General features: G+C 51.2%; 2 non-coding genes across 2 annotated transcripts; one reads left to right on the top strand and one right to left on the bottom strand.

The window, feature by feature from the left end:
• Positions 1 to 2,898: 2,898 nt before the first annotated feature.
• Positions 2,899 to 2,970, top strand: TRNAH-GUG. The gene has a single exon. It is a non-coding gene; the product is annotated as a tRNA-His (tRNA).
• A 5,232-nt stretch (positions 2,971 to 8,202) lies between these two features.
• Positions 8,203 to 8,275, bottom strand: TRNAV-UAC. Its single transcript has one exon. It is a non-coding gene; the product is annotated as a tRNA-Val (tRNA).
• Between the last annotated feature and the right edge of the window lie 390 nt (positions 8,276 to 8,665).

Genomic DNA, 8,665 nt, shown 5'->3' with positions numbered 1-8,665 from the left:
GTAAAATCAGTTGTGCAAATGAATGTTGTTTGACCTTTCAAAAGCTAACCTCCTTCTATTCACGGTAGAATTGCTAAACTCATTGATATTTTTGTGGAGAATCATTGAATCTCCTACTTTGTTTGCTTGAAAAGTTTACAAATTAATAAAATTATCAGACAAGAACTAGAAAGCATTGTCAGGGATTGCCAGGTTCGGTCTGGCACAACTGCTGAATAAATCAGAAGCCTTCCCGAACATACTAGTCTCCAAAATGTCCTTTCAGTAGAGCAGTTTACCCAAAGAGAGAATATTAGAGTTGTTCCATCCATCTCCTGGGGGGAAGGAGTACTGTGTTACCGTGGTCATTTCCCCCCCTCCACCCTCCAGAACTAACCCACCACTGTTGCCAGAAGCAACTAGAAATCATGGTGACTGCCTCTCTTCCCCCAGGGAATCAGGTGTGACGGCGCAGTGGTACTCGATTTCAGTGTCTGATCAAGTGTGCGGTAATCTACTCTTCGGCTCTTACTATCCATCCAACGTTTGCATCAAGTGGAGAGAAGTAGAAAGTTTACGTTTGCAGAAAAGATCAAGAATTCAGCTCCAGACATACTGAATGTGAAACATCTATCAGACATCCGGGGGAGGTACCAACCAAGAGGCTGAATATCACCTCGGAGTTTGGGGTGGAGGTCTTGGCTGAACTCCCAGAGTGTGGGCACAACCATATAATCCCCAAGGAAATGAGAGAAAGTAGAGAATGAGACCGAGCCTTGAGGACTTGAGGATGGAAGCATGAGCTGATACATAAAACTGAGCACTGGGGGCTAAGGAAATGGGACGAGAGTCCAGGGAGTGGGGTGCAAATGAAGAAATGTTTCCGGAGGAGGGAGCGGCCACTTGTGTTAAGTGCTGCCCGGAATTTGAGCTCGAGGAGGACTAACAATCAACGCGTAACTGGAGTGTTTGGGGACAGGCAGGCTGAAATCCATTCAGTAAAAGCAATGCAATGAAAGAAGACAGTGTGATGACAGTTTCGGAAACTGTGGCCGTGAACCGGAAGGCCAGTGACGTCAGTCGCTCAAAGGGGAAGGAGGAGCAAGGGAACACGCCTTCCAGATGAAGCAAATAAAAGCATCTTTGAATGCTGATAGGAAAGCTCCCATAGAGATTTGCTTTTTAATAATATAGGAGAGAGAGAAGGAAGAGTTGCTAGAGCTATGCCCTTGCGTAGGAGAAACGTTCTGAAATTTATTTCTAGAAAATGCAAGATTGTCCGGAGTAGGTAAGCGCCTGGCGTTGTGAATGTAGAGCTAGTAGCTTGGCCTAGGCCAGCCTGGTGACGTGTCAGACAAGAGCCTCAGGAAGGCCTTTAACTGTAAAAGGCACAAGAAAAGAGGCCGACCTCTGGGGCCATGCCGAGGACCAGGACACACGGGATTAGCTGTCCCCTCTCCTCAGAGAGAAGCACACGCAGATCAGTCCAACTGCCAAAAACAAGGCCAACAGAGAACGCTGAAGGGCACGAGTGTCCACAGCAGCTTTCTAGATCTCGGAGAGGAGGTCCCTGAGGGAAGGAGAGGAAACAGAGGGCCGCCTCCAGCCTTCCCCTCCCTTGTGCCGCGCTGAGCTCCTGTCCTGGAGACCAGAAACATCCCCAGCTCCCTTCCGGGATCGGAAACCTCAGAAGGAGTAGCAGGTAGTTCTTCGGGAAACCTGCCTGTAGTTAGGGCGGCTTTGTGTGATCTAGAAGAAAACAGACAAAGACGCTCTCGGAAGGAGACACGCCGCCTTCGGCTCTGCGGAGAAGCGTTGTCCAGACAGCGGTCGAGGGACTTCTGAACTGCTTTGCTTGCATTTTCTATGGATTTTTTCCCACCGGCGGCCCTAACCCGGGCACCCGTGGTCCACACACGATAAAACCAGGCTTCGGGCCGGCCACTGGCTGTTGGGAGAAGTTGCTTTCCGAAAGCACGGATCTGCACTCCCTGCCCACCACTCGTCCTGCGGCCAAGCGACACTCACGCAGAGCCTCCTGGAAGTGGAGCCCGGAGCGGAACTACTGGACACTACAGTCACTTCTCCTTGGGGCACGGGGGGCGGGGAGGGGAGCGCAGACTGCCCTTAATTCAAGTCACGGCAGTTATCATATGTCATGAGGTCGGACGTCATAGTCAGGGACGTCGAAGGAGGAGGAAGAAAGGATCGCGGGACAGAGGAAACACAATTCACCTCGACTGGCAGGAGTGCGTGGTGGCGGAGGCCGCGAGCAGCGTCCCGGACGGACGGAAGCTTGCCAGTCTAGCCGGTAAAGAGCAGCCCGCGGGGGCAGGGGCGTCCCGTGCATCTGCCGGGCCGCACGAGCAGCGCGCCGTTCTCCCCGGGGTTCTGGTGACCCAGGTGGGCCCAACAGAGAGGTCCTAACGCGGCGGAGCCGGTGCGCAGCGCGGGCTGCGGGCCGAGGCCCACCCGGCCTCCCGGCTTCCCGGCCTCCGCAGGTGCGCGGCTCCGGACCGGCCCCCGCCTGCGCTCCAAGCCCCCGCACATTCCCAGTTTGGCCACAAATGGGCGCCGGGAAGGTTCTCTTCGAAGCAGCGCCTCTCCAGCCTGGGGCCAGAGGTCAGAGGACCGAGCATTTTGAAGTGGCTGGGAGCGGACGTGAGGGTGGTGGGTTCGGGGGTGTTCGCACCCCGGGCGAGGAGCCGCCAAGGCCGGTCAGGTCCATGCGGGCAAACCTGCTTCTCTCCCCTTTGGTTTGTTTGCCAGAAGCGAAATCCTGGGGAGGAGGAGGACGAGGCCGCCCCCGGGTGGGCAGTTCCGAGGAAGGACAGAGCGCAGGGGTCTTGGGACGACAGGAGCAGGTGTTGCTGACAGGGGAGGACGGCAGGGCCCGCGGCCGGCGACTCCCGGTGGCGCGCCGTGATCGTATAGTGGTTAGTACTCTGCGTTGTGGCCGCAGCAACCTCGGTTCGAATCCGAGTCACGGCAGGAGCCCCTCCTTTTCCAACAGCCAGAGACGCCGGAGGCGCCCTCCACCACCAGTCCGGCCTCCCGGGGTGTGTGTGTCTCTGTTTTTGTGCTTCTCTCCCCAACCATTCCCAAGCCCCACAGTCCTGTTGGCCCTGGCTGGAGGTCCCAAGGAGAAACGGAGGTAATAAAAATAAACCTAGAAATCTTTTCCTTTCACACGCGAGGGAATGACTGTCCAGCTGCACACCCAGGTTGACTGGCGACCTCTCCGAGCGCACACAGGCCTAATTAGAAATCGCACATCCCGCGGTTGGTGGCTGGGCCAGTGCTAAGAAATTGGAAACCTCTGCAGAAAATGGGGAAAACTTTTGGAGGACAACATTATGGCTCAGAAGATATCTAGCCTCTTCAGCTTGCAGAGCGATTTAGAAAGGGGCAGGTGGACCGGGTAAGGTGGGTGGAGGGGAGAGTGGACCTGAGGTGGGAGGCGGCTGGAAGGAGACAAGCAGACCCCCACCAAACTTCCAGAAGCCTCCTTCTCCCAACACAAGTGGTGTCTCATCGCCCCAGGGCCTTGCAGATATCAAAGGCCCCACAAATACTGTCTTCTGTCTTCTTTCTCATATTTTTAGCAGCTTATTAAGAAATTCTAGCATGAAGATCTTCGATTTTCAAAAGCCTTCCCTTCTTAAGGCTGAACTAGTCCCCATTCCTTCCCCACTAGTCTGACACAGATTCTGAAACTTGCACCAGCAAATCTTCAGAGATACTGTAACTGGGCTGAAGTGGCTTACACTTTCGCTGTCATCCCTCTGGTGGCCCCAGCGGTTTCACGCCACTATTGTGTCACCTGTATCACATCTACTTTTATGTGTGTTATTTCTAATCAGTTTTCCATGGGTGAGGACAGGAATCACGTATGTATTGATCCAGAAGTTTCGGTTCCTGTCGATTCTCTTGCCACCAGTGAACGAGGAAAGTCTGATTTAGAACAGAGACAAACCCCTGAATCTTGCACACATTGCCTTCCACTCCTACTGGCCTGAGTCACAGGAAGTCACAGACTATGGCCTAGAGGCTACCTCTTCATAAGAGGGTTAGGGTCCTAAATCTGGCACTGAATTAACCTGTAGCGCCAGGTGAGTGAGGGGGTAAAGACCGATACTCTGGATTTGCTCAGAAAGTAGAGAGCTTGCTTGGCATGGACCAAAGGGTACTCGGCACCAAGCACGTGCCTATGTTAGATGTATCCAGGTCTCTGGCTCACGGGTATATGCGTAGCTTTGAATAAGCATCAGTAGCAAATCTGGTATAAACCGAGCAGGGGAATTATGGGACAAAAACTTTGCAGTTTCCGGGTATCCTTTTATGAATGCGTGAATATGGGTCTGGGAGAGAGAAAGCTGCCCCCTTTGCGGCATTCACGATCTGGCTTCTAAATCTCTCGGTGCCTCGTCACCCTCATCTCTCAGTGGATGGTGATGAGAATTACCACTTGCTACAACTGTTCTAAGGCTTTAAGGGCCTGATACGCACGACACCACTAGCTTGCTGAGGTACAAACACGTGACCCAATACGCCGTTGTGCTTACTGTTAAATGAAGAAATTGCATCGCTCCTTCTACGGAAGAAGGCCTTTGTGCAGCATGATGTTGCAAACACCGGCACAAAACTCAGCATTCTTTTTCAATGACTGCAATCTCGTGCGATTCTGATGGTGACGAGCTGATTCCCACCATGACAGGCAGAGTTTGGTCCATCCTCAAGATTAAGGTTGATTTCAAGATTTCAGCTAGCCTATTGACAACGCTGGTCACGGCCAAAATGTTTGCCGTAACAGGCTCTCCATTTGGGGAAGGCACAGAGAGAGGTCTTGGAGAAAGGCAGATCGTGGGAAGAAGGGCCACAAGTCAGGGAAACAGGAAAAGGAAGGATTTACGTCCAAGAAACTTTCTCTTAATCTGAGCAGAAACCCAGAGGGAGCATGCTAGGCAGGGCTTGGAGTATTCCTGTCTCCCCAGCGTGCAGCCATCTGTCCCGACGCAGACCACTCTCGCGTCTCCTTTACGCCGGCACGGCTGCTCGTGTCTTGGAAAGCTTTTCAACAGGGAAACGAGGGGCTTTTCCTCCAGGACCTCCCAAAGAACAGTCAGTCGAGAAAGCTTAAGACGTGTAGAGGTGCTGGCCTTGGGATGAGCCCGGCAGGAGCAGAAGCTCTGGGCCCCAGCGCCGGGAATCAGAAGCAACAGCCCCCCACTTGGCTAAGGAATAAAACTGGGATCTTAACCCCTACAGGCCTCCGGAGGCAGGCCTGCTGCTCTCTGTTCTCCAGCCTTCTTGGTCTTCCCTTTAAGTGGGAGGCCCAGGGCAGGATGGACTCCTATGCACAGAGGCTGCAGAAGGAGAGGGCCAACCGCACGCCCGATCGGAGCACAGCAGGTAAGCAGGTCCCCATGAGCAGAGACCACGTGACACACGTGCTTTGGTTTCTCCCCCACGGCTCCTGGTAGACCCAGAGCTGAGAAAGAGTTTTTAGCAATTCTCCTCCTCTGCCTTAATAGCTAAAATCTTTGCTTTTCGCATTTCAGCCTGTGATCTGCCTATAATTCATTTTTATGTATATTTTAAAGTTTGGATTTTTTTGTCCCCAAATATGGATAATTGAGTCCGTAATACTTAAAGAACAGTTGACGTTGCCCTCTGCCCTGCCCTGCCCCCTCGGTCAGATTCAATGGTTTCATTATTTGCTTTGGTCTATATTGTGCCATCCATTCTGTTTCATTGGCTTATTCATATACCTCTCCAAAAATACCATATATATTCATCGTTATCCTTTGCAGCACATGTAATATTTACAGGAGAAAGCAGTTCAGGGGCGCCTGGGTGGCTCAGTCAGTTAAGCACCTGCCTTCCACTTGGGTCATGATCCCAGGGTCCTGGGATTGAGTCCTGCATCAGGCTCCCAGCCTGCTTCTCCATCTCCCTCTGCCCTCCCCCATTCATGTTTGCTCTTTCTCTCAAATAAATAAATTTTTAAAAATCTTTAAAAAAAAAAAAGAAAGAGAAAGCAGTTCTACCTTCTTTTTAAAAATGATTTAGCTTGCCAAAGCTCTCTAGTCCTTCCCAGTGCTAGTATTCTGATTGAACTCTCACTTAATATATATTATAATCTTAAAGAAAGTTTACACGTTTATTTTATAAAGCTTTTGCTCTCATTAATACGGAGTATCTCTGTATTTACTTAAGCAGTTTTTGATCTTTCCATAATATTTTGTAATTCTTGCGTAAATACTATACATAATTTGTCAGATTAATTCTTAGGTATAATTTCTCAAGCCTAATTTTCTGTCTGCTTCTGAATTAAGATTACGAGCAGTATCTTGCAACTGTGCTAAACTCATTTATTGATCTTAAACACTTATCAATTCTGTTTTCTCTGTAGATATCATATCATCAGCAACTAACGATTCCGTATTTATCCTTTTCTTTCCTTATCTATTCCTTTCCAATTTAAATCGTCCTAACAGACAATGAATGCCCCTCCCACATGGAGTGAGTAATGTTATTTTTATTTGCACAGTTTCCAATAGACCTTATTATTTCAACCCCAAATTCATCCCCCGGTTATTGAAATCTCGTTTGAGGATGTCTACCCACGTCCGAGCTGCTCTCCACTTCTCACCTCCTTGAATTTGTCTTCCCCAGACTTTCCTGAACTCTTGCGAGTCTGGCGTCCTCAGCACCGCGAACACATGCTGCTGCTCTCATCTTGGCCTATCCCTCGCTCGTCTCCTACGCTGCATTTCTCTCTCGTACTTTCTGCGTCTCAAGTCACCCTACTCACCTCAACTGACACTTCACTTTTACAGAGATCCTGGGGAAGGGAGAACTAAAGGTAAATTTTACAAGGCAACGTACATTTGAAAATGTCTCTCTTTTATGTTCGCACTTGATGGATACTTGGGTTTCACATAGAATCGAGGGCAGAGTTCATCTTCTTCAGGCCTGGAGACCATTGCTTCGTTGTCTTCTAGCTCCCGGGTGTCAACCTTGAAAAATCAGCTGTTTGGTTAACTGATCCTTTTTGTGACTTGTCTTTCCCCCTCTCTAGAAGATTTTATGTTCTTTTCTGTTTCCTCAATAGTCAAGGATCAGAATATTTTTATCTTTTTGACTGAATATTCAGTGATTCCTGGCTGCCTAGAATTTTTTTTTAGGGTTGTGATTGTATACCTGATTTTTTGAAGTTTGTCTTCCTTGCATTTTCCCTATTATTTATTTTTAGAAGTAATAGTATTTAGCTACTACACATTCCCTTGTCTTTTCCTCCACTATAATTTTTTTCTCTCCTTCAGCACTGTTTCTGCTTCACATTCCAGAATATCACCACACTTTCTGATCTACTTGTTGAATTTTTCCTTTCTGATAATATCTTTTCGTTTTACAGAAGCCTCTTCCCTTCTGTAGAGAGATACGCAGAGCTGTTGTTTGGGTTTTCAGTGCTGTGCCCCACCTCTCCGAGTGCATCAGTGTGTTCTCGGCCTGTTCCGTCCAAGTTGCTTTTTGTTTCTGTGTTTTTAGTACCTTTCTGTAATACAGTCTTCGAATATGTGACAATTCTGACTTTTTCTATTCCGAGGTAAGAGCAGGACCCTGGAAAGGTGACGGGCAGCTCGGACCTTCGATGGCACGGTTCCCTGGGATCGGGAAGAGGCCCTGAAGACGGCCGGGAGGGCTCAGGGTGCGGGTCCGCATCCTTGCACACGGCCCTGTGTCCGGCGCAGAACCGCAGGGCCGCGTGCAGCGCCCCCAGACCAGGCACCTGCGCTGTGTCGCTACCCCAGGCCCAGGCTGCCCCTCCCGACCGCACCCCGGCCCCGGCCCCGCCCCTCGCCCAGGTGGACGGTCGTAGGAATTCGGGCAGGTGAGGCGCTCGCTGTCGTGGTGCGGGAATCCGCGTCTGGAGCACGCAGGCTTCCTCCTGCCCCTCACGGCGGCTGGACGTGGCACGGACAAGACCGTTTTTCTGGGACGACAGCCCGCAGCTGTGCGGCGGAGGAAGGCGCATCGCCCAGAACTGTCCGCCAGCCTGTTTCTATCAGCACTCTCAGAAACCTTAACTTAAAAAAGAAAAGAGAGAGAAAGAAAGAAAGAAAAGGAAAAGGAAAGCAAAGCACTGAGAATAAAATCCAAAGCAAACCCGCTCCGTTTGCCTTCGAGCAGGGGCAGAAAAGGAAACGCTGCCGCCGCTGGTTCCACTGGGGATCGAACCCAGGACCTTCTGCGTGTAAAGCAGACGTGATAACCACTACACTATGGAACCGCAAGCTGACGGGCACCTGCATGTCGCCGAATACAAAAGCTTCTGCACAAACACGTCGAACAACTGCTGCTAATTACCCAACAGAAAGGTGGGCGACCCTGTTTAAACACCGGGAAACCTGTCACTGCGCTCCTGGCGCGTCCGGGCCGCGCACGAGCCTGGAACAGCCCCAAGTAACGCCGGCCGTGAACGCGCCAGAGCAACTCCGGTAAAGCCGCGCTCTTGGCGTGCGCCCTGAGCCACCCCCAGACTGCGGCCCACGCGCCCCTTCCTCCCGAGACCAGGTACTTCGAGCGCCGGCCACGTGCCACGCCCCGCGCAGGAGCTGCGGTTTAAACCGCGCGCGCACCTGCACCGGACGTGCCGGCAAACACCCGCCTTCAGGTCCGG

This window comes from Ursus maritimus, unplaced genomic scaffold (genome assembly GCF_017311325.1).
Source record: "Ursus maritimus isolate PB19 unplaced genomic scaffold, ASM1731132v1 scaffold_30, whole genome shotgun sequence".
Classification (NCBI taxonomy): domain Eukaryota; kingdom Metazoa; phylum Chordata; class Mammalia; order Carnivora; family Ursidae; genus Ursus; species Ursus maritimus.
This window is presented reverse-complemented; position numbering and strand designations above follow the sequence as displayed.